General features: G+C 36.6%; 1 long non-coding RNA gene across 1 annotated transcript; it reads left to right on the top strand.

Annotated features, from left to right (window-relative positions):
• Window positions 1-945: 945 nt before the first annotated feature.
• Window positions 946-23,947, top strand: Gm31066. The gene is made up of 3 exons (XR_382092.3): window positions 946-1,257; window positions 10,149-10,302; window positions 23,884-23,947. It is a non-coding gene; the product is annotated as a predicted gene, 31066 (long non-coding RNA).

The following is a 23,947-nucleotide window of genomic DNA, read 5'->3' as shown; positions in this document are numbered from 1 at the left end:
TGGGGGTGAGAGGAAAAGACTCTGACCCTGTTAGATGTAAAAGAAAAGAAAGGCCAAGAGGGAGAATAGAGAGAGCCCTGGGGCTACACTGATGATGTGGTAGCTTATGAGGCTGGGAACAACCAGATAGATTGCAAAAGGGTAAGGGGACCAAATATGAAGGGCCTCTAACATCATTCTAAGAACTTAGACTATGTACTAAAGAGGTTTTTTTTTGGTTTTCGGTTTGTTTGGATTTTTGTGTGTGTGTGTGTGTGTGTGTGTGTGTGTGTGTGTGTGTGTGTGTATGTGTGTGTGTGGGGTGTTATGTGATTAAAGTAGGAGTCCTTGAGCCATGTTGTCTGAAGGTGGTACATTTGTCTTGTTCCAAGAGCGATCAGTCCTGTGATCCTTTTTACTCTCAGACTCCTTCCCTCTAGAGGAGCTCATTCTTTGAGCATCATTCCTAAGGGGAGTTTGCTGCTGGCTAGAGTGTGAACAGGAATTAAACAGTTTCCTGTTTGCTATCTTGTGCACATACAGAGCCTTTCTTTTGGATTCTGTAATCGACCAAAAGAGGAGGAACCTGCATGGGTCTGTCCAATAGATCATTTGGACTCCAAAACACTGGCTGAGCATGCAGAATCCGAGCACACACATCTCCTGGGGTCAGATCCAGCCTGGGCACCTACCTGGTGGTTCTTTATAGTAACAGGACCCTTCCTAAGTCTTTATCAAAGTGCCGTAGCTGACTACACTTAAATTCTGAAAATCACTCTTGCTTGGAGATTCATGATACACATAGGGTCAGGTCCTGCAGCTAGCCTTCCTGAGTATATGGCACATGGGACTGCAGAGCTCTTGATGCGCTGAGAATAGCACCTGACTTGTGTTTGCTTTGTCATGGTGACCCTATGCAAATCCCCTGGTATCTTCCATAACAGAGCAGCCTTCTCCTGACCTCTTGGGGCAAAATCCAGACAGGCAGCTGCCTAGTAGTTCTCCTTAGTAATAGTGGCTCTTCTAAATGCTTATCAAAGCGCTGGCCTCAGACCACAAGCAAGCTCTGCAAATGACTTTTGCCAAGCGATCCCAGGCGTCTGCTCCCAGCATTTGGTTTGCAGGCTCTTGGAAACAACTCAGCTCACTGTTTTTGCAGCCAGTTTCTAAGTCCCGGATGACATGGTTAAACGGGTTTCTGGGGCTGGTGTGCTGGCTGTTTATTAGCCACGCTGGAGAACAGCCGTTCAGGAAGAAGGTTCGCTCTCTAATGCGTGGGTAAGTGTTTCAGGGTATCTGGGATTATGTAAGTCAGAAAGCGGGAGGAAGGTGTTTGACCTGCGTTGGTTTTGAAAGCATTAATGCCATCTGAGGATGGGAATAAAATCCTCAGGGTTGCTGGCTGTTCCTCAAGGATAAGACTAAGAGGAATAAAAGCCAGACTTTTACGTTGCATCTAGTAACCTCTGGGTGTCTCCCACCACAAATCCTCTCTGTCAGGCAGCTCACCTCCCTCTGCTTGGAGAATTTATTTTTCCTTGTCTCATAGATCAGAGAGAGGAAATTTGCAAGTCCTTGCAGGCTCACATCCATGAACATTTTCAGTGAGACAGTCAGGAAACAGATACCTCCCATGTCTTAGAGAAGCTTGTTTAAAGAGAAGAAAAACAGATTCTCAAGATAGCAAATGCGCTGGGAGTCATTCAGGTCAGCCATGGCACCACAGGCTTCTGATGCGGCAGGCAGAGGGCCGGGAACAACTCAACCATCTAATTCACTGTTATCTGAAAGCAGGAGCTGATACAGGGAGCAGATTCATCATCTGTCCCAAATTCCTCTTGGAACATCTCCGGAAGCTTAAAGCCAGTACTCCTAAATATAGGTTATTTAAACATTTAAAATAATTATTATTGTTATTTACTTATTTTTTGTGCTTGCCTGTATGTATGTATGTATGTATGTATGTATGTATGTATGGGCACACATGTCACCGCAGGAATCAGTGATCCCCTGCCATCAGTGGATCCTAGGGCTTGAATTTAGTTGTCAGATTTGGTGGTTACCCCCTTTACCCATAAAATTATCTCCTTGAGCTGCATTTAAGCATATTCTACTCTGAAACCTTCTGTCACTCACCTATCCTGTGACATTAGTTCTTTAGGTCTAATGTCAACATCTCTTTTCTACAATAAGTATCTTTTTACAATTTATTTCAATATTTGACTCTAACCCAGGCTAAGCAATGATGACCTATTTATCAACTACTTATTTTGTATTGCCTACTATCTAAAATTGTCTTCAGCATTGGCTTTGTAAGTTAGTAGAAAGGAGAAAAATAAAAACAGTTCCAGATTTGGCTATATTTGAGGATATGATGGTCATCATGCCAACTCTCTTGTTGGTATATAGACATACCAACTATTTTTATTTTCTTCTTTTCTTTCCTTTTTATAGTTCTTTTTGACTTTTCATGATTTACAATTACTTTTATTTTTTAAATTAAAACATAATTACGTCATTCCTTCCTTCCCTTTCCTCCTTACAACCAGTTTCTCAAATTTATTGCCTCTTTTTCCTAATTATTATTACGTACACACACACACACACACACACAAACACAAACACGCAAATAAAAAGCTTTACCTACATAAATAAAATCTTCTCAGTCCATATATATATATATATATATATATATACATATATATATATATACATACACATGTGCATACACATATACATGTGCATATCCATCATCATATATACATATACATTTAGAGCTGACCCCTTGAGATTCAATAACTAGTGTACTGATCCTTAAAAAAAAAAGTATTACTTCTACTCTCAGCATTTAGTTTTCTGTAGCTCTTTGTTTAGAGGTGAGGCCTCCTAAGATTTTTCCCCTTTCACTTTAGGGTGTCTATTATTATTGTACTTGCTCAAGTTTCATTTTGGCAGTCATATTGTTGAGGTATACCAGTGACGCCTTCCAGGAGACACAATCTCACAGCAGATTTCCACACCCTATGCCCTTTATTGTCTTTCCATCACTCTTTTGCCATGTTCCCTAAGCCTTAGATTCAGGAGTTGTGCTGTAGATATATTAATTGAAATGGGAACACATAATCACTTGTCCTCTGTAGTATGAACAGTTGTGGTCTTCTGTAATGGTTACCAGCTGTTTTAAAAAGAACTTTATTTGTTGATGGGCAAGAACTTTACTTATCTTTGGTCTAAGAATAAATAGTTAGATTAGAGTTATCAAAGATTCTGGTTGATAAAGTGGCAGTAGTCGGTTCTTTATTAAGGTCCATTACCTCACTAGCTCTGAGAGGTTGGCTGAATTTTTAGTACCAAGTATATATTTTCCTTCTGTTCAACTGGCCTTATATTCTACTTGCCTGGTTATTGCCAAGGTATAAGTGTCACTAATGCACCTTTAGGAATATCTTTAAAAGCTCCTCAAGTATTGTGGATCATATATATCACAAATGGATAGCACTATTATTTATGTTCAACCACCTCCTGGAAGGTTTACATAGCATTTTCCATTACTATGAAAGCTAGTCCTTAATGAAGAGTTTTAGCTCAGATCCAGCTCAAATCCTCTTGGTCCGATTACATGGCATCTTCAACAATAGTTACTTTTCTATTTCTTGAATGAGAATAATAAACAAGACAATTTATTTAAAAAAAGAGTTTATTTGGGGGCTTTGAGTTTCATAGTGTGAGTCTATGACCATCATGATGATATAGGGGGGAAGGCAATAGGAAGGCAGGCATGGGGCTAGAGCAGTCTTTGTAAGCTTACATCTTGAAGCACAACCACTAAGCAGAAAGAAAGAGAGATAACTGGGAACTGTGTGGGCTATTTAAACCTCAAAACTCACTCCCAGTAATACAGCTCCCCCAGAAAGACCAGTTTGATCTTAGCCATTCTGATTGGTGTAAGGTGGAATTTCAGGGTAGTTTTAATTTGCATTTCCCTGATCACTAAGGACTTGAACGTTTCTTTAAGTGCTTTTCAGCCATTCACAATTCCTCTGTTGTGAATTCTCTGTTTAGTTCAATCCCACCCCCTTTTTATTGGGTTGTTTGATTTTGGTGGTTAGCTTCTTGAGTTCTTGATATATTTTGGATATTAACACTCTATTGGATGTGGGGTTAGTGAAGATTTTTTTCCCCAATCTGTAGGTTACCAATTTGTTCTATTGACGATGTCTTTTGTTTACAGATTTTCAGTTTCATGAGGTCCCATTTACCAATTTTTGTTCTTAGAGCCTGAGCCATTTGAGTTCTCTTTAGGAAGTCCCCCGAACCTCTTGTGTCAATGAGTTCAAGGCTCTTTCTAACTTTCTCTTCTATCACATTCAATGTATCTCATTTTATGTTGAGGTCCTTGATCCACTTGGATTTGAGCTTTGTGCAAGGTAACAGATACTGATCTATTTTCATTTTTCTACATACCAACTGTCAGTTAGACTAGCACCAATTATTGAACATGCTTTCTTTTTTTTTTCATTGTATATTTTTTCTTCTCTGTCAAAGATGTCCATAAGTGTGTGGTTTTATTTCTGGATCTTCAATTCTATTCCATTGATCAATATGTCTGTCTCTGTACTGATACCATGCAGTATTTATCACTATTGGTCTGTAGTATAGCTTGAGGTTAGGGATAATAATTTCCCCAGAAGTTCTTTTATTGTTAACAATTGTTTTTGACTCTCTGGGTTTTTTTACTTTTCCAGATGAATTTGGAAATTACACTTTCCATGTCTTTGAAGAATTGGTTGAGATTTTGATGGGGATTGAACTTTTGGTAGGATGACCGTTCTTACAATGTTAATTCTGCCAGTCCATGAGCATGGAAGATCTCTCCATTTTCTGAGATCTTCAATTTTTTTCTTGCGAGAGTTGAAGTTCTTGTCATACAGATCTTTCACTTGTTTGGTTAGAGTTACAGCAAGACATTTTATATTATTTGTGACTATTGTGAAGGGTGTTGTTTCCCTAATTTCTTTCTCAGCCTTTGTTTATCCTTTGAGTAGAGGCAGGTTACTGATTTGTTTGAGTTATTTTTATATCCAGCCACTTTGATGAAGTTCCTAATCATCTGTAGAAGTTCTCTGGTAGAATTTTGGGGGTTGCTTATTATACTATCATATCATCTACAAATAGTGATACCTTGATTTATTTTTATTTGCCAATTTGTATTCTCTTCATCGGCTTTTGTTGTTTTATTGTTCTAGCTAGAACTTTAGTACTATATTCAATTGATATGGGGAAAGTAGGTATCCTTGTCTTGTCCCTGATTTTAGTGGGATTGCTTTAAGTATGTCTCCATTTAATTTAATATTGGCATTTAGTTTGCAGTAAATTGCTTTTATTTTGTTTAGGTATGGGCCTTGAATTCCTGATCTCTCTAATACTTTTAACATGAAGGGGTGTTGTATTTTGTCAAATGCCTTTTCAGCATCTAAGAAGATGATCATGTGATTTTTTTCTTTGAGTTTGTTTATATAGTGAATTATATTAATGGATTTTTGTGTATTGAACCAACCTTGCATCCCTGGGATAAAGCCTACTTGATCATGGTGAATGATGGCTGTGATGTGTTCTTGGATTCAGTTTGCAATAAATTTATTGAGTATTTTTGCATTGATATTCATAAATGAAATTGGTCTGAAGTTTTCTCTTTCTGTGTTGTGTCCTTGCATGGTTTAAGTACCAAAGTAATTGTAGTTTCATAGAATGAATTAGGTAGTGTTCATTCTGTTTCTATTTTATGGAATAGTTTGATGAATATTGGTAATACATCTTCTTTGAAGGTTTGTTAGAATTCTGCACTAAAGCCATCTGGCCTTGGGCTTTTTAAAATTATTATTATTATTATTATTATTATTATTACTATTTTGGTTGGGAGTTTTTTAATGATTTCTTCAAGTTTCTTAGGGGATATGGGCCTGTTTAGATAGTTTACCTCTCTTGATTTAACTTTGGTATGTGGCATCTGTGTAGAAAATCATCTATTTCATCCAGCTTTTCCAGTTTTGTTGAGTATAAGCTCTTGTAGTAAGATCTGATGACTTTTTTTTTAGAATTTTCTCGGTTTCTGTTGTTATGTCTCCCTTTTCATTTCTGACTTTGTTAATTTGGATACTGTCTCTGGGCCCTTTAGTTTGTTTGGCTAGGGTCTTATCTATCTTGTTGATTCTCTCAAAGAATCACTCACCTATAAAAAGACATAAGCTAACAGACTGGATATACAAATTCAATATATTTCTTAACCACTTTTACTTCTCCTTTTGAGAATTCTTTGATCAAATCCATAATAAACTTTTGAATGGTTCATTGCTGTTGTTTGGTTGGTTTTGTTTGGTTTGGTTTCACTCTTTGTAGTTGTTTAAATATTCTGGATATTAGTTTTCTGTCTGATGTGTAACTGGCAAGGCTTCCTTTCCACTCTGTGTGCCTCCTCTTCACTGAGATGACTGTTCTTCCTTCAGCTGTGCAGAAGCTCTTTCGTATTCTATAGTCACACCTGTGAATTTTTGGCCTTGCTTCCAGGGTAAATAAAAAGTCTGTCCCAATAGCTCTGCTTTGTAAGATACTTCAGAGATTCAAAGTATTCATTGTGGAGGTCTTTTACCTGCTTGATTAGGTTTATTCCTAAATATTTAATTTTCTTTTAGTTTATTGTGAGTGGAATATGCCCATGATCTTTTTCTCTGAGTTTATCTGATTGGTATATAGAAAAACTATTAAATTTTGTAAGTGGATTCTGTAATGCAATTTCTCTGAATTTGTTTCTAAATTTTTTTTTATATAGTTCACTTAGTCTTTGCAGGGAAGTTGATTCTGAGATAGTCTTTTATGATTTTTACGTGCTTTAACAGAATATAAGGTTCACAAAAACCTTCCCAAACATAGCAGTATATTCTCTCATCCAAGTCTAGGTAACCAGCCCCTTCCTGTTAGACTATGGTTGGTATTTTGCAGTTTTAGATAGCTGGTCACCAAAAGTTCATCCTTTTTGTAGGCGATGCAATTATTACAGCACAAGGAGTAAATTATTCATGACTCTTTTCTCATAAGGATTCAGGGATAAGAAAGAAGGAAGGTGTGTTTCCTCTTGACCTCTTATTACCTTTACACATGTCACTGCTGAGATGTGACTCTAACTGGGATGTTGTTCAGCCTCTTTGTATCCACATTTCTCTTGTGTTTTAGTTTGAAAGTTGAAATCACGTTTACAAATATCTAAGTGGAAGTACATCATCCTCTGTGATCCTCTCTTTTCTCCTTAAACACAGACAAGAACTATCTTTTTGAGATGAAGATACAAGACTTAGTTTTATAAAGCAAGATCATCTGTGAGAATGAAATGACGTCACTTGTTACTTGATTCTGTTTCTCCTTAAGATTGTTCTCTCCAGGTTTAAAAAATACTAATGGCTTTCAATAATGTTCACTGAGCAAGGATACTTGACTTTAAGTGATAGAAACTAATTTAAATCTGAGTCAATGAAAATGATATTAGTATATATCATACAAATAAAGACTTAAGCACATGTGTATGTCCCTCAGCTGTTAGATCAATTCTGATTTTATTCTCCAAAACTACAAAAATAAAAGATTCAAAAATCAATATGAAACAACCCAAGCAGCCATAACTTTGGGGTTAGAATGGTAATTTAAGAAATCTGTCTCCTCTATCTCTTTAGACTGTCTCTGTCTGGCTACTTATTTTTTCCCCTGTAGCAGACACACACTAATAGCCTTATGCTAGCCTTATAACCCCAAATGCTTCTCACCTAATTCTATATGGTGAGATGTAAGATAAAGAGCTGATTAGATCTGAGATACCTACTATTTCCTAGACCAATCTCTGTGTCCACATTAGTCGGAGTAAATTAATGAGCCATCCTTAGATTCTGTTGGACCACTCCTTTTTCACCTACTACTCTGGCCTGCCTGTGGATGAGAAAAATGTACAGTAAAGAAAATTCATGCTAGACACAAAAAAAAAATTCTGTTCTCTACTCAGAGATAGTGAGAGTAAAATAGGTTTCTTTATTTTCTATAGAACTTTGAATATGATATGTATACTTCACATTCTTATCAATATATGCTGAAACAAAATAATCCTAGCCTAAAATTTCTTTGCTCATTTCCTTTTATTACTGCGAATACTTTTGTTTTAGGCCAGGATCTTAGTATGTGTCCCACTCTGGCCTTGAATTCAAGGTTCTCATGCCTCAGTCTTCTGAAAGCTGGAAACACAGCCTTGTGCCACCATGGCTTAAGCTTAATTATTGGTTTGTCTTTAAATGCATGTTCTCTAGCCCTGTCACCCTGCCCACCTCTCTCAGATCCACACATATAGAAAATATGTTGACCAGTGACTAAAGTAGAATATATTAATGCTATAACCGAGCTGAGAAACAGCTCTATAGACATTTTGAATTGGGAGAGATTATCTGTGATACTTAAATTAAGGCTAGAAAGATGTGTGGGATTTTGAATGGCAGCAGTGGAGGAGAGGAGGACAAGAGCTGGACAGTCATTTCAAACAAACCTTCTGAAAATACTGCATAGTGATCCTTAGAGGGCAGGTGGAAGAGTTCCCACAAGTATTTTGGGAATCATGAGTGACTGAGGTTTGCTAAGGCCTCCAAAGGCCAGAGGATCAGTATGCATAAATTCTGGCATGTCTTTGAGAGTCTCAGTCTCATTTCCTTATCATCTCTGGTTGAGGATTTGTTTTTCCTCATTGAATTTCAAGTTCCTTGAATCCTCAGGGGACAAGACCCTGTTGTGGGAAGTCAGCTTGTGCTGCTGTTTTGTTAAGTCTCCATAAGTCATGTGAGCCCATCCATCATTCTTGCAGAAATGCCTTTGTTCTGCAGCTGTACTGCACAGACACTGCTGTGCAATGCTTCCAGTTTGTTCTGGGCAAAACTAATGACTTCTGCAGCTCTGGGCTTTTCTTCTTCTTCTATATAGTAGCTTTCCCTAAGCCTTTCTTTGACCAAGGACTTCTTTATGTCTTCATCTTACTCTTCCTTTCACACTCACTACAGCTATTCAAAACAGGAATGACTTTATTAGTCACATATATTTGATGATGGATTGATAATTGTATTTTAATGAAGCTCAGTCACTCATAAAGATATAACCTGACTTCTAAGTGTTCATTTTCATTTTACTTCCTTACCACCAATATATAATAAAAGACTATTTTTCATGCTAAAAGAAATTCCAGGTTTTAATTAGTTTGCAAGGCTGTTTTAGATGGTGGTAGTGGTAAAGGGGAAGAAGGAAAAGGAGGAGATTAAAATAAGAAACAGAAAAGGAAACTGTGAGGTCGGACAAAATACAGAAGAATCAAAAAAGACATAACAAAGCCCCAATAGTACATCTAAGAAACGCTAATAAACACTTTGTTGAGTAAGTGAATGCTGGATGAAAAATGGGTGAACAATACATTTAGAAAAGTTGTTTTTCCTTCTTTCAACTATGTACAAATTCATCAGAGGTAGGAAGTAAGTATGACTTCTATTTTTATTCTATAACACCTCAGATATAATGCCTTTCTCACTCCTAAGCACAGGTACAATTATTATTTTTTTTACATGAATAAAATATCATTCCCATTCTTATTTTTTATTTTAATGAACAATTCTAGGAGAATAAAACACTGCAAATTCAAGGGAAAGCACATGTATCTATTTTTGTGATGTTAAGTTAATGTCTTAAATAAACTCAGAGTAATATACTACTCATAAGACAATGAAAATCAAGAATAATTTATTACCATGCATTTATAAATATTCGCATGGACTTTATACAGCCTGCGGCACTTTTATTCTGTCTTTTCTCAGCTCATTGCAAAGTTCAGGGAAATGAATTTTTCACAGCATTCTGCCTGTACACTTACAGGTACAATTATTAAGTGCAGATCAAGGAGCCATGTTTATAGTTGGCAAGTCCTGTTTCAGACTCATAGATCATCCAAGATAAAACAAATATGAAAGCCCCAAAGCCCATCTATTTGCTTCTGTGCATGTTGCTGTGCAGTCATTTTCTGTGCCACCCCAGCCCACTTTTCTGTGTTTTTCCCCTTGCTAAAGTCTTGAAATTTTATAAAAAAAATTGTTTGTGTTGTACAGAATCCTGAAGATTTCTGAAGTTTCCCAGAAACCATCAAGAAGGGAGCGAGAGATGAACTAATGAACCCCTCTGAGGCTTATCCCCTCCCTCAACTGGAAGCAGCCCACTTCCCTTTCCCTATCTATTCAAGAGCTCTGAGCTCACTTTTATTTGGTAAGTAAGAAAGCTTCCACATTGGTGCACCTAAACTTTTATTTAATGTATTTTTGTCATAGAAGTAGTATATCACAATTAAATATTCTTAAAGGTAAGAATCCAAAACAATACCATAAGGCACTTGCTGTAGGCCTTCCACAATTTTCACTGAAGATAAATTTAGACATGATCTTACTTTATTATGATGGCATTTTTTTTTTCAAAATAGGTGTAAAATCCTCACACCATATCCAAAAGTATTTATCAAATTGACAGCTATTAAAATTAATTTTTTAAAAGCTTTTCTTTTCCTAATTAGGCAGCAGAGCCATTTTTGTAGATTTTGTGGGAAGGAAGAATTTTTCAATGAATGATTCTTCTGTTGTGCTATAATTTCACAACAAAAATTTTCTATTAATGAATACGAAAACAGAGATTCTCAATGGATTGATAACTACGACAGCTCTTTTATCTTCCAGGCATATATTTTAAGATCCTGTAGATACTTGAAAGAAGCAAATTGTTCTGAACCCTATATGTAAAGTGCTTTCTATGCATCTATATTTTAAAGTTCAGTTTGTAAACTATAAACTATAGACAAAACAGATCAGTATATAATAACAAAATGAAAATTTTAGCAGTATATTATAATAAAGCTGTGTGAACACGTTCTTACTCAGAAGTTCTTTCTTGTAATAAAGTGGGATGATTTAGTACATATCTAATAAGATAAAATGGGTTAATTGACATAGCATAGGCTACTGTACAAATGGTTGCTGGGATATAATGCAAGTGCTCCACTACGTTAACAACCAATATTATCATTGAAATATATACTAAGTGACTAATCTTAAGAGATGTATCCAAAACAGATAAAATGAAAAAAAGGAAGAGTCACATGTTTGTTAGAATGGAGCAGGACATATGAGAATTCATTATGTTACTCATGATGCCATACAAAAGAAAATATATGAATAAGTTTTCTAAAAAACTTATTTTTATGAATATTTTCAGATAGTGGTTGACCACATATAATTGCTATTATAGGACACAAATCTTCAAACAAGTATAACTACTATAGTGAGTTGTCTGTTATCTGGCTTATGAAAACTTAAGGTCAAAGGTAACTATAGATAATATCTAGTTTGATGATAACAGTTCAAATGGTCTATATATTTAACCTAAAATTATGTCTGATGACAAAGAGGTAGAAGGAGACAAAATAATATCACATGCTATAGTCTAAGTGTTTTCAGAATTGATGTACTGACTTATACTAGGGAAAAATGAAGACCGGGCCCAGAATAATTTGTGTAGGTGTACAGCTACACATATGCTCATGCTTAACATGATTTTACAGATATTTCTGGTGCATAGTAACATTGTACCTTCTAATTAATGTGACTCTTTTTGGCCAATGTTTCTTGTGGATTGGTTTAGGGCTAAGCATTTCATTGGAAGTCATTCCAGAGCTCTCTTTATACAGGATATCTCTGTTTCTAAGATCTAGATGGTGGCTACTTAAAATAACTCTGGAGATCAGAGGCCCCTGGCAACACTAATGGATGGGTATTTGTCCAGGAAGAATAAGAGATAAGTCATTGTGGGTTTAGTATTTGAGGCTCATCCAGTTAATTAACATGACCTGACAGATAGTGTGAAAGAGATGTCTGTTTCAACTGCTAGAGAACACCTTCCTATTCCAAGCAAATTGGAAAACATGCAGAGACTAGGTCCTCATACATACCAAGGACTTGGAGAATGGTTGCAGTTACCCTTTTGGAATAAAGGAGAAAAACAAATGAGATCTAAAAATAAGCAACAACAAAACCTCCTCGTTTACTCCCCAGGCTCCTGTGGATGTTTAAGTACTCACTGGAAGATTGAAATCATCTATTTTAATTGCAAGGATATTTCTTTAATTCTCTCATCTTGAAGTTTTTAAATGGCATGTGTCATATTTGTTTAAAAGCAAGACCCAAGTTTAAAAATAATTCTTGTAATGTTTTTCATTTTAAAAAACCTTTGAATTCTTTCCACAAAGCTTTATTCTTCAGCTCTTTATTTTTCTTTGAAAGAAATGCAGAAGAAAGAAAACAATTCTACAGAACGTTTCACTTGTCAATCTTATGTTTGGTCTTCAGATACATGGATGATATATCTCATGGTCTCCTCCTACTCATGAACTAGTTTTGATGGCTTCTAACATGTTTGATATGAAAAGCTGTTTCTAATGGGTGATCAAAGGGGTCAAGTCTTTTATGAGAATGCATTCTTTCCAGAATGCTCCCCAGGGCTCTCATGTATACTCAACCTAGAACCTTCCAGTCAACTGAGTTATGGTTTTCACTTCCCTGCTTCTACTTTTACAGCAGTGTTAATTAAATTCCTGTTGAGCTGAGGTTTGGATATGTTTCTTGTTTTTAAAATACATATTATCAGTAAATCAAGTTGGGCCCCAAATAAGGGGACTATGAAACCACTCAATATTTTTGGATGATCTCATTAGTATTGACCATAAAGCTGTTCTCTTCTTACATTTTATATTTCTTCCCCATAACTTAGTCTTACTTAGAAAGATGTCCCCAATAGTCTTTCATCCATCCTCCAATTAACCAAGTAGTCAGTACAACTTTAATTTATTGGTAAACTAAAATGGAAGTAAATCAATTATCTTATTGGTACTTCTTAGAATTTTTAAAATACAAATGTCAAGTGTTATGTCTCCTGAAGTCTCAAAGAGTAAGGTAGCTAGACATGTAATATACATAATTACTTACTCCTTAAAGTTTTATAATTTTGCATAGTTTTAAGATTCAAATTCTTGAAACAACATTGACAAAATATGGCATCATTTTCAAGCTAAAGTGTACTTATAGTTTTAAAATTATTTTTTTCTTTTTACTTTTTGAGATCATAATAAAGTTACATAATTTCCAATTCCTTTTCCTCTCTCTAAATCCTCCCATATAATGCTCACAACTCCTGAACCTATGGATCAGGCATCATTGCAGAAGAATTAAGGAAACGAGATCGCAAGGTCCAGAAGAACAGGGAGTTTGCTCTGAAGTGTGTCTCCTAGGGGTTTCAGGAGCTATACATATAAAGTCTCACCAACATGACTGTCTAAAAATGAGCTGAACAATTAAAACATCAATAGAGATGCTAATGTGGATGAGGTAAAGGCCAGGAGGCTTCAACTCCATAAAAATAGCTACAGAGAGCTAAAGAATGCTAGAAATGGGAAAATAGTCTTTCCCAGGGAAAATAAGACCAACTGGCTATCTAATACAGAATGGTCATCCCTGAAAACATATATGCAAGTAATATACAGACTAACTAGGTTGTATTTATGTATTAGGAATATATCTGTATGTGCATATACATATAAATGTAATAATAATTAATGAAAAAGAAGCTATGAATTTGAAAGAGAGCAAGGAGGTATATTTTCAATTTTAACTTGGAATTTTATGAACTGAAATCTTAGCAATTAAGTCTCATAGAGCTCTAAAATTGAAGGTTGACAATGAATGGTGTTTCATGATAGTCTGTTCACACTAATTGTGTGTGTGTGTGTGTTGATACTTGGTGTATTGCAAACGGCAGACACCTTGCTTGCTGAATGATAGCAATGCATTAGTAGCACTTAGAGGTCCCTGGAAATTGTCTAGCTTGCTTACTGGTTGCTATGTTAAGTAAAAAGTCATTGATACTCTTACTATTATTGTTTTAACAATAGTTCTGAGAAGAGAAGAGGAATTCTGATCTAGTTTAAAGAATAAAAGGAAAGACAGAACCCTTCAAATTTTGGTCATCTACTAGGATAATGAATAAATAATATTAACTTAATTTTTTTATGAGTTTCTCTTTGAAATCACATAGGTTGATAAGGACTTCATAGCAAGAGTCATTATATGAAGAATGTGAGGTATGAACACCAACAATAAAATTGTGAAATGTTCTTTTTAAATTAATATTTATTCGTGTGTGTGTGTGTGTGTGTGTGTGTGTGTGTGTGTGTGTATGTGTGTGTGTATGTGTATGTGCCAGGGGAGAGATAGATGTAGGGAGACAGGGAGTGCAAGGATAAGAGACAGAAAGGGGTGCCACTGCTCTTGAATAGAGCAAGAGTTTTCTCCTTTACCATGTTAGTCACCAACTTTTGCATAAGAAGTCTTACCCATAGAGCCATCTTCCCTTCTCTGGACATTTTTAAAGCATAATGAGTCAGTCTAGTACATGATGATAGTGCTCACCACCACTGTTTCCAGCATTCAAGGATAGTTCTGCTGGGCTCCAAATGCAGGAGGAAGCTATCATGATCTCTTTTCTGTTTAAGAAAAAGATTCCAAGTGTGTTGCAAACAGCTGTAGTAGCCAGAGAGCTTTAAGAACATCAAGTAAATACAAGAATTTTCCTATTAATGGATGAATAGAATGTGTGAAAAAGAGTCTGCTTGGATTTCTAAAGCAAGTTGGAGGTGGTCAAACAAATGGTAGGTATGAACCTTTCACATATATTTTTAATTTAATTATGGTGATTTTCCACTTTTTATTAAGCACTTGGTATGAAGCAACTTAAACAATGTACTTTTTCTTGAGCTAGAGTTTCACTATATAGCCCAAGCTGCCTATAACTCACAATTCTTCTTCAGACTCTGGGGTACGTGGATTACAGGCATGAACACAATCCTGAGCCAGCACATTAATTTCTAATGGCCTATTTGCCACTTTGGGTCAAAGAGGAAACAGAAGTACAGAAACATTTTCTTAAACTTGCAAAATGTAGATTCTAGATTTACATAGATTTATATAGATATCTAAAACCATACATATGTACATATATATAATACACACAACATGTATTTATATGCATCTATGTTTATGTGTATATGCTTATATATGTAAATTTATAGCAGGAGGGGAATGGAGTAGAGGGCTACAGGAAGTAAATAATTTGGATATTAAGATGTTCAAAGTACATAATTTACTTGAAAGAGTCAGACTGTCTTTATGGATCCTAGCACTCTATAAAATGAATGGATGACTGTAAAAATAAAGTTCTTATCAGTGAGAGGGAATAAAACAAAAGTAGGTGCTCAGGTGTGGTAAATCCTTTTTCATTTCCCTTGAATATTATCTCTAAATATGGTGGAGTGTTGAATAGTCAAATCGTAGAAAAAGAGAGCCTAAGAAATTAGAGAACTATGCTTCTCACACCAAACCAAAATAAAACAAAAACAACAAAACACTGTTGCAGAAAACATAGTTGGCAGGACAAGCCTGCAGTGAGCCAAATGAAACCCTCTTTTTCTCCTTCAGTTTCACACTCCCTTAAAAGGAACTTTGTCACTGACTGGAAACCATGGGTTAACACTCAAATAGGAATGGATACAGAAAATGTGGTACATCTACACAATGGAGTACTACTTAGCTATTAAAAAGAATGAATTTATGAAATTCCTAGCCAAATGGATGGACCTGGAGGTCATCATCCTGAGTGAGGTAACACATTCACAAAGGAACTCACACAATATGTACTCACTGATAAGTGGATATTAGCCCAAAACCTAGGATACCCAAGATATAAGATACAATTTGCTAAACACATGAAACTCAAGAAAAATGAAGACTGAAGCGTGGACACTATGCCCCTCCTTAGAAGTGGGGACAAAATACCCTTGGAAGGAGTTACAGAGACAAAGTTTGGAGCTGAGATGAAAGGATGGACCATGTAGAGACTGCCATATCCAGGGATCCACCCCATAATCAGCATCCAAACGCTGACACCATTGCATACACTAGCAAGATTTTATTGAAAGGACCCAGATGTAGCTGTCTCTTGTGAGACTATGCCGGGGCCTAGCAAACACAGAAGTGGATGCTCACAGTCAGCTAATGGATGGATCACAGGGCTCCCAATGGAGGAGCTAGAGAAAGTACCCAGGGAGCTAAAGAGATCTGCAACCCTATAGGTGGAACAACATTATGAACTAACCAGTACCCCGGAGCTCTTGACTCTAGCTGCATATGTATCAAAAGATGGCCTAGTCGGCCATCACTGGAAAGAGAGGCCCATTGGACACGCAAACTTTATATGCCCCAGTACAGGGGAACGCCAGGGCCAAAAAGGGGGAGTGGGGGTGGGTGGGTATGGGGGACTTTCGGTATAGCATTGGAAATGTAAATGAGCTAAATACCTAATAAAAAATGGAAAAAATGTAAAAAAAAAAAAAGAAAGTAAAGCCATTCCTTCTCTTAAGGGAAGCACAAGTGGGAGCTTCTCCAGGTCAGGCTTGTGGGGAGCATCGCCAGCTCCCTGCAGATGGATAGCAACATTGAAACCTAAACTAAGCTACATATGCCATGAGCATTCTCACAGGAGACAGAATAGGCTATCCATCTGCAGATTCATACATGTACGTATATGCAAGTATATTCTTAATAGCGGTGCTCGGCTTGGATAGCTCCACAAAGGAGATTTGGCTTGAAAGGCTACAAATGTGTGCCAGTAGGGCCTTTATGCTGTTTAACTCACTGCAGTACTCAGCAGAAAGCCAGCACTTCAGTGGAAACTGGTTTGGGGTTTTGAGTACATTTAGACTAGACTGCTTTAAGCTCTTATATTCAGTTGGTGATTATTAAATGTATTTTTAAAAACTTACTCTATTTAAGTTTGCAATGAGTTAACTGGGACATAAAACCTGTATGGTTCAAGAAAAACTTGGATTTTCACATATGGATTTCTAGTTAAGCATTTCACTATAACCTTACATTAAGTCTAGCTATGGGATCATCCCATGAAAAGAAACTATGCAAAGTGGCGAGATTCCTTGTGAACTATGTGTCTGCTTGTAAGAACAAGCGCCACTGGCTGTATCTAGCTCCTAGTCATCGGTTGGAAGGAGCTTTCCTTAAAGAATGTTGAATATCCCAAGCATCCAGGTTGTAGATGTAGAGGTTTGGGTGATTTCCGACTGAAGGACCAATTTCCCTCAGGAACAGACATGACTTGAGGATTTTGACTGATTCCTGTCTTCGCTGCCTTTACATCTCCAGAGTAGAATGATTCTTGCAGTGTGGAGCAAAATTTAATCCTGTGGTTAAGCACGACTGAATTACCCCCTAAGGAATGTAGCCCAAGGAGGATGAGCTTCTAGCTCACACGCTGGATACATTCAGTAAGATCACAATGTCTACACTGTTTATGCCAGCCCACTGAATGGCTACCTCTGTCTTCTTGGAAGAGGAGTGGGAGGAACATAGTTAGGTGTGGATCAAATGGCTTTCCTCTCGACAAATCTTCCTGCTTCACTTGATGGACTACAAAGGGAACATTTTCTTTTTTTTTTTTTTTTTAAGATTCTCAGCCTTCATAGTTTGTCTTGTTTCTGTCAAATTGCAATCTTCCCTTGAAGCTGGACACTTTCCCCACCACGTGCTACCTACATGTTGATTTCTCCTGCTTTGGGTTCCGCTCCGGGCCTGGGGCTCACAGAGCTTTACACATGGGGGAAATTACCTAATAAATCATAGTGCTCATAGGCCCCATACATAAATATAGTTTTTCTTTAAAGCTTCTACATGGTACAAAATGCAGTGAGGACTGATTCTCTATGAGCAATTGTGCAATTTTATGCATTTGCAAGAACCAGGGACTTTAATAAATCAAACTTTTGGAGTCCTGGGAGTATTTTTCTTTTTACTAAGGTCTGAATATTTTATATGGTTTGTGGTCATTTATTTTTTTTAAACATTCTGGTCGGTTCTCAGTTTACTTGGAAATGTTGGCTTCAGAGTTGTAATTTCTGCTAGAGTTGAATTTTCCACTCGCATCAGTTTTATAGCTCTCTGGTGGTGTGCAGAAGCGAGAACAGACATTTTTGCCAGTTCAACCAACTTCATTGAGACACTCAGAATCTTAAGATAATAGTCGTGATTCAGATCTTACAATGATCCCTACCAATTTGCCCAGAATCTGCTACTGGCCTCATATGAGTAACGTTCTCCAGTTCTTCATCAGTGTCTGGGAATACACAAACTCCTGTTCTACATGGCAGCACAAATGCTATCCCTCATCGCTGAAACCATATCTCTAGGTTCAATCAAATCCTTTGTGAGAAACGAAACATCTACAAAAAACATGACTATCTTCATGATTGCAACTGGGGTGAAAGAATGTTTAGGGCTCCAAACTGATGCAGAATTGTCTCGAATCCAATAGACATGTTTATGAAGGGAAAAATGCAATAGCAGTAGGTTGCCAAGAAAGGATAAAATGATTTTAAAGAAATTTCTTTACTTTGTTTCAGAAGCATGATCTCAGGAGCATGACAAGAGCCCAGGTGTCATTTAAGGATAGATGACATAAGGCATGACTTGCCTAATACCACAGAACAAGACAATCAACACTCAGCACTCAAGTCACTGTATATAATCCAGGCAGAGCTAAAAGTAAAGCTATTTATTATGCATGAATAGGTATTTTAAGTTAATTCCATGGAGAAAATAAACCTTCAGAGAACTTGAAGGAGGTGAATTAGCAATACTTGAGCAATACATGAGTATATGACCCACGCCTTACCTTCATGGAAGAACTATTTTACAAATGAGCCTCTCAAACAGGAAGAGACACAGCAAACTCATGTCTACTACTGGTACATTACTCTTGCTTCCTAGACATCTCCTTAAACTCAAAATCAGAAGATTAAGTTTGGATTTTTAATCCAAAATTTGGGAAAGGTTCATATGGGATTATTGGCACTGCTAACTTGATTGTCCTCACTGTAGAAGGGACCACCACATAATGATTTCCCTTGACAGGAGTTTTCGGCATACATTGTGCTAAGGAACAGGGAACATACACACGGAGTTTAAGATCATCCCTGTCTTCTAGAAGTTTGGAGTCTTGATGAAAGATACAAGATGACCACATAATGAGGACTTTAATAATGAAGTAGTTATTAAATGCATTTACTCATGATTTCATTGACAGTCAAGGAAAGCTATTTTTTCTAAAATATAATCTATATTTGAATGACTTTATGAAGTTTAATTATGTCAAGATGTGTATAGCAAAACATTTATCAGTCCATCTACCTAAATATGCATTCTGTAGTTAGCAAGTGAACACCGTTGAGTGACCCAGCATTCACTCTGGGAATGCTTTTGTTTTCCAAAATGAACTTGGTCTCTATCTAACTCTGGATTTCTACCTCATACTCAGCCCCTGACACTACACTTAGACTTTTTATTACAGTAAATATGACTACTCTAGGATGAACATAATCAGACAATATTTTTTCCTTAAAAATACATTTTATTGTGCATATTTATGGTATGTTGTTGTTACATGATTCAAAACAGCTTCTGCTATGAAACAAACATATTCATCATCTCACAAGCACTACCCACACTCTGCCAGGGCTATAATTTTAGAAAAATATCTGGCTATAGTATCTATATTGTTCATGATATGCTAGATCCTCATAACTTTTGCTCTGCATTTGTACCTTCAAGCTATATCATGCCACTCTTTTCATACTTTTTAAACTTTTATTCTTCCCTCATATGTTACCTCCCAATCAGAGTTTCCCCTCTCTATACTCCTCCTACTCCCTCCCCACAATTCTCCTCTCCCCCAAATCAACTCCTCCTTTGTTTCCCTTCAAAAAACAAAACAAATCAAAACCAAAATATAACAAACAAAACAAAATAAAACAAAAGCAGGACTCACAGGGATAGCCACAGAATATAGCATAACAAGATAAAATAAGACTTGGCACAGACTCTCATATCATGGCTGGATATAGCAACCCAGTAGGAAGTAAAGGGTCCCAAGTTCAGACAAAAGAGAGTTACCCCCATTCCCATCATTGGGAGTCCTCTAAGAGCATCCAGCTATACAGCTGTATGGTATCCTCCCTTTCCCTTCCCCATCCCTCTAACAGTAAGACTACACAATTCTGTGATTTCTTTTCTCTTTTGTTCAATTTCACTTAACACAATGTGTTCTATGTCTATTCATGTTGTAGTAAAATGCAAAAATCTCCTTTGAGATCGAGTTAGTGTTGTTTTATTTCCTATGAGCATATTCGCAGAAGAGGGGTTATTGTTTCCTCTGGTGACTCTATTTTAACTTGTTGAGGAACCCCATATTGCTTTTATAACAATTGTGTCTATATCCATTTCCAGAAACAGTGTTTGAGCATTTCCTTTTTCCAGGTCTTTTTGTGCCAACATTCCTTCCATACTGATAACAACTATTTTAAGGTATGAGGTGTTATCTTATGGTGGCATTTGTCTATAGCTCACTGATGGCTAGTGAGGTTGACCACCTTTTCCTATACCTGCTGATCATTTCTAACTCTTCTTTTGATGTATCTGATTCAATTACTCCCCATTATAAATCAGGTTTTGTGTTTCCTTGTTATTTAGTTAAAAACAAAAAAAGTATCTCATGAATCTGGATACTAACATTAGCTTCCTACTAGGCACAGATTGGCAGATATTTTTCTTCCAAGCTGTAGGTTGCCTTTTGACTTTGTGGCATATTGCTGTGTACCTTGATGTAATCCCATTTGCTTATTTTTACTTTTGAAGCCTCTAATTTTGGTATAGTATTTAAGAAATATTGCCAAGGAGTTTCCATTATATATTTCTTTATGTGGGTTTTATAGAATTTATCATTAATGTTCAAGGGTTTTAAATCCATTTTAATGTATATACTATAACCTATACCCTAACCCTAACCCTAACCCTAACCCTAACCCTAACCCTAACCCTAACTATATAAATATACACACACATTCTCTCTTTCTCTCTCTCTCTCTCTCTCTCTCTCTCTCTCTCTCTCTCTCTTTCTCTCTCTCTCTCTCCCTCTCTCTCTCTCTCTCTCTCCCTCACACACACACACACACTTGTATATGGACCCAATTTTCTTTTTCATAGAACTATTTATCAAAGAGATAATTCTTTTGCCATAGAAACTAAATCTATGTCTCTTGTAGAAACAACAAGTTATCTTAATATCTGAGCCATCTCTGAAGCTCAGACAAGTTTGTAACAAGTAGCCCTGGCTGGCCTTGAATTTAGAGACAACTTTCCTCTATCTCCCAAACATTGGGAATAAGGACACATACCACCATGCTTGGCAGTGTTGTCTTTTTTTTTTTTATTTATTTATTTATTTTTTTTAAAGATCTGATGCTGAGCTTTCTCTACTGGGGGATGGGGTTGCGAGTAATTGAAATGCCCACGTGAAGTGGAAACTTAAGGGTTCTTTGAAAAGTCAATTGTGTTGGATGGTGTTTTGCTAAGGCAAACACATGAATGAATGTTTTGATGAAGCAGACACAGGTGAAAGGACGTTCTGCTAAAGCAAGCACATAAAAGGAACACAGCAAAGGATTCTTTAATAACAACACACACGTATTGGTCCACCTTATATTGCATAGTTTAGCTCTATTTTTGGGACCCTATAGAGAGAAATGCACCATCTAGTGGTGTGCTGCGGCTTCTTGCCGTTTCCTCAGACTGGAGCTGATTGGCAGAGTGATGTCTGTTGAGACAGACTCACATGTGAGGCAAGACCTATGGTGAGGCAGGACCCAGGGAGGACATGTGATGTTTGGAGGGAGTATAAAAAAGACTTGAAGGACTTGACCAACATGGACAGAGGATGAGCTTGGCTTGCTTGCATAGGTAAACACTTTTTGGTCTCCTATCTTAGCTGATCTTTGCTTCAATGTGTTCCTGTTGGCCTTGGTCCCTGCTGTTGTCTTATGCAGAGACTGAGGCCTTGCTATCTCTTCTAGGTAGTGCCACCGCTGCTGATTCATGTTTGCTTATTTAGACTCTATTGAACTGGACTGCTGGTGTATCAGTGAAGTGTTTGCAAGTGAATTGAACTGCTACTGTTAGCCTGTGAACTGAACTGCCTATTTCCAGACAACACAGATGGGATTTGCTCCATAGAACCATTTCTAAACAGGTCCACTTCCCCTGTATTCTTTCTTTCCCACTAACTCTGGTGGGTGGTGGGCTAAAAGGGAGGTTAAAGCTTTGACCTAGTATGGCTGTCCTCTGAGAGGCTTCATTAGCATCTCACTAAGACAGATGCAGATACAGACAACCATCAAACTGAGCCAGGGGATCACAATGGAAGAGTTAGGGGAAGGACTGAAAGAGCTAAGGGGGATTATAACCCCATAGGAAGAACAACAATATTAACTCACCAGATCCCCTAGATCTCTCAAGATTAAACCACCAACCAAAGTGTATATGTGGATGGGTCCGTGGCTCAAGGTACATACATGGTAACAGAGGATTGCCTTATTTGGCATCCATGGGAGGGGAGGCCTATGGTCCTATGGAGGCTTGTTGCCCCAGCATAGGGAGATGTTAGAGAGCTAAGGTGGGAGTGGATGGGGGGCACCCTCTTAGAGGTAAAGGAGAGAGGGAATGGGATGGAAGGTTTGCTGAGGGGTACAACATAAATAAATAAATAAATAAATAAATAAATAAATAAATAAATAAAATAACCAATTAATAAAAGAAAGGATAATGTTAGAAAAAGACATATAAAATATGGACTTAGAAAGAAGTTAATTTTCTGTTTTAAATATATGATCACACAGTAGTAAATAAAATATAAAAATAAAAAAATAGGCTTTGAAAATATTAGAGTTACACTCATGCCATAGTAAGGCTTTTGTCTCACTATGTTATTTATCATGTTTATTGATTTGCATTTGCAAAGCCAGACTCATGTACCAGGTATAAATGTCACTTCTCCATAGTGTACAATCATTGTAATATGCTTTACAATTTAATCCAGCAAAATTTCTATATTTCTTCAATTGTCACAGATATTGAGCTGTGTCTTTTTTTTTTTTCTGTAGTATCTTCGGTATTTTGATAAAGGTGGTCCTAGGTTCATGAAATATGTTAGGGAGTATAGTGTTCCTTCTACTTCTGTTTACTGGAAGGTCTTGAGAAGTACTGGTATTAATTCTTCCTTGAAAGTTAAGAAGAATTCAGCTTTGTTGCGCTCTGGTTTTGACCCTTGTATTTCTATGGGTTTTTGTTTGTTTGTTTGTTTGTTTTGTTTTTTGTTTTTTTCCCCTATGGGTCTTAAATGAATACTTCAAACTAGTTTTGATATGTTCATAATTACATTTTGGTATGTTACATTTCTAGGAAGTTTCCCACATCATGCAAGCTATGAAACATGTTGCCACATAATTATTAATGTGGTGACAAACTAAACTTTATCATCCTGTTTACTTCTGAGGTCTTTACAATATTAATATATAGGTTATATAATTATGAATATATTGATTTCTGATTTCATACATAAATTTTGTAATATTTTGCAAGTGTTTATTGACTTTTACTTATTTTTTAATGCTTGTATTTTTATTACTTCCCTATGGCTGACTTTGTGTTTGTACTTTATTTTTATTACTCTCTAAGGCATAGCATTAAGCTATTTATTAGGAAACTTTATTCCTTTTTAAATTTTATTTTTAAATTATGTTATGTTTATGAACACATGTATATATTCATATATATCATTGTTGTTTGTTTGTTACAGAGTGAGCTGCCAAGGGTACTGGGAACTTACCCTGGAAGAGTAACATGGGCTAACTCTCCAGTGC

The sequence above is a fragment of the Mus musculus genome, chromosome 13 (genome assembly GCF_000001635.26).
Source record: "Mus musculus strain C57BL/6J chromosome 13, GRCm38.p6 C57BL/6J".
NCBI classification, from domain to species: domain Eukaryota; kingdom Metazoa; phylum Chordata; class Mammalia; order Rodentia; family Muridae; genus Mus; species Mus musculus.
Note: the sequence above shows the minus strand (reverse complement) of the source record. Positions and strands in the feature narration are given on the sequence as shown.